General features: G+C 37.3%; 1 long non-coding RNA gene across 1 annotated transcript; it reads left to right on the forward strand.

Annotated features, from left to right (window-relative positions):
• The first annotated feature begins 1,371 nt into the window (after positions 1-1,371).
• Positions 1,372-1,966, forward strand: LOC131617367 (uncharacterized). Its single transcript, XR_009288561.1, has 3 exons — positions 1,372-1,430; positions 1,510-1,796; positions 1,900-1,966. It is a non-coding gene; the product is annotated as an uncharacterized LOC131617367 (long non-coding RNA).
• The last annotated feature ends 859 nt before the right edge of the window (positions 1,967-2,825 follow it).

A 2,825-nucleotide genomic window follows, 5' to 3' on the forward strand; every position in this document is an offset into this window, starting at 1 on the left:
CAGAGGACCTTTGACATACCAAATGAGCGTAAAAAGTACATACTTAGTTTGGCCGGAAAAAGATATAGAGGGTGGAAAGCTTTTTTGACAAATAACTATCTTAAGGATAAAGATGGAAACTTTCTTGAAGAGGCGCCGGGAAGACCACTAAAGTATAAGATCTTCATTGATGAAGAAGATTGGGTTAAGTTTGTAAATCAAAGAGATGAAGCTTTTCGGAAAAGGAGTGTCACAAATAGCGCGAGAGCATCAAAACCCGCATATCCATACAAAAAAAGGCGTATGGGATATGCACGCTTGGAGGATAAAATTGTAAGTAAATAGAAATGCGTTTTAATTAATTGTCTAAATGTGTTTTATTTGACGATTTTGCGATTTGTGTCAATGCATAGTTGGAGGAGTCTAAAAGTGAGGAAACCTCACTTCCTGTACATGTGTTGTGGAGGGAAGCTCGGGTGGGCAAGAATCAAGCCGTCGATCCCGAAGTTCAGAGAGTGTATACTGAATGTGTAAGTATAATACTGTGTCTTTATTTAAATCAAATGTTTTTTAATATATAAATGATTTTTTATCTCCACTAATAATTATTGAAATATAAATGAATTACAGGAGACCTTGTCGCAATCGGTGTCCACCGGTGAGGATCATGATGATAGGAGCGTACTTAGTAGAGCCCTACATGCTCCTGAGTATCCCGGTCGGGTGAGGGGTAAGGGTCATGGTGTGACTCCAACCTCTTATTACAAGAATCCTAGGAGAAGAAATCCTTCAAATGAAGAAGTGTTGCAAAAGTTGGCGGAATTGCAAGCACAAGTCTCTGCATTGCAAAAAGATAAAGATTTGTATATGAGAGAAAAGTGCAATACTGCATCGGTGAGAGAAACTAGTGATAAAGCTAGTTTCAACGGTCAAAGAAAATTTCCCGAGGTATTTCTTACAAATTGTTCTATTTCCTTACAAATTGTTCTATTTTGTTAACGATAATGACTTTATATTTACTATTGGTTTAGGGCATTTCTTCTTGCCAACTATTCTTATCGGCACCGTGTTATCGCCTAGTTGGCAAGGGAAAAGTGCACAACACTGTGGGAGATTTACTTCACCATAGACCGCTCCCGGATGGACACCTGAAAGTATCGGTGGATGTTGTAGTAGATCATGATGCGATGCTACCGGTACCTGACTTGGTCTCAGAGACGATATTGCTGCGAGATGCAATAGGATCATTTGTTGCATGGCCCTCGGAGCTCATTGTCATTAGTGATGAGGTATATTGAAAACGATTAAGAAATCATTTAGTTTTCGAATGTCAATTCTAAACCGTTTATTAACTATTTTTTACATTTTAATTTTAGATTGCTCCTATAAAACCCGCAAATAAGGGTAAAGGGATTTTACAGGAGGAGGAGTCTGTTGCATCACTAAAAGAGGTACATTTAAAGTGTTAATAATTAATCTGAATCTAAATCTGCATGATTTTATATTTTACCTAACTTATATGATTTTTAGGCATCCGCTCGGGAGTCACAACAAGTGACGCAGCATGTTCGTACCGTACCACCCACTGGTCCTCCGAAGCCAGCGGGAAAAAAAGGCGGTGCTTTTGTGCCTCGGTACCGGTCGACGCTCGCAACAATGGTTGATATGTCCGATTTGAAGGACGGTGCTTTACGTGAAATCGTTATGGATGAGAGTGTCTTCGGTATTGAATTCAAGTCACTTATTGAACTTGATGACTTGGAGGAGATTTTTAAGCATGATCAACTAGGCGTCAATAACATGCACTCATACATCCGGTAATATTCCCTCATCCGATATATTATTTAATTAGTCTCACAATATAATTTATTTACACATTTCAATGAAAATAATCTAATGTTTGTTATGTTTTTATTTAAGGTTGTTGTATGACAGAGTGTTGCGCGGGACTCCGTTGTCTAACAGATTCCGTTTCGTGTCTTCCGCACACTGCAGCGGAATGGCAATTGCTTCGGAACGGGAATCAGTTAGACAGCGATTAGTCGATAGATTCATGTCCACCGGCAACACAGAATGTCTGCATCTTTGGGCGTATAATACCCGACCAGTAGGGTTAGTTTCTCATTCTTTGTTCATCTAATCTCTGTTTCTTTTGTGTATAGCAAAATTTTCATATAACCTATTGTTTTTATTTATAGAGCACACTGGTTGCTGCTTGCTATCAACCCTATAAGGGAAGTCGTGTATTATCTGAATTCGGTAAACGGTGAATGGACCAATTATCAGGCCATGAAGGACATCGTTGATTTGTAAGTGGGATCGTTCTAAATATATATTCGTGTATATTTATATATATTTACTTATTTGTGGGATTGATCTAAACATATGCTTTTATATATTTGTTAATTAGATCAATACAAGTGTTCCGAAGTCAACGGGACGCACAGGTATCCCGAACTAAATCTAGCAACATTACTTGGATCCATGTGCAGGTACATTATTTTTCACAATGTTGCTTATAATATATTTATGCTACTTGATAAAACAATGCACAACTATAGAATCTTATTTGTTTTTCTATGTAGTGTCCGCAACAGCGAAACAGTTACGATTGCGGATACTTTGTATTGAGGTATATAAAAGAAATCCTTCAGGCAAATCAATTAGAGATTCCGCTCACGGTATGAATTTATAACTTAAGATAATTTCATATAACTTATTACATTTAACTAAATGTATCATTCATATTTTTTTTTGTTTTGTAGTACCTTGACGAATTCCGTGCCGCTACATACCCGAAACTTAAGTTGGAAGAAATAAAAGAGGATTTGAGTCATTTTTATATT

Source organism: Vicia villosa, linkage group LG1 (genome assembly GCF_029867415.1).
Source record: "Vicia villosa cultivar HV-30 ecotype Madison, WI linkage group LG1, Vvil1.0, whole genome shotgun sequence".
Taxonomy (NCBI): domain Eukaryota; kingdom Viridiplantae; phylum Streptophyta; class Magnoliopsida; order Fabales; family Fabaceae; genus Vicia; species Vicia villosa.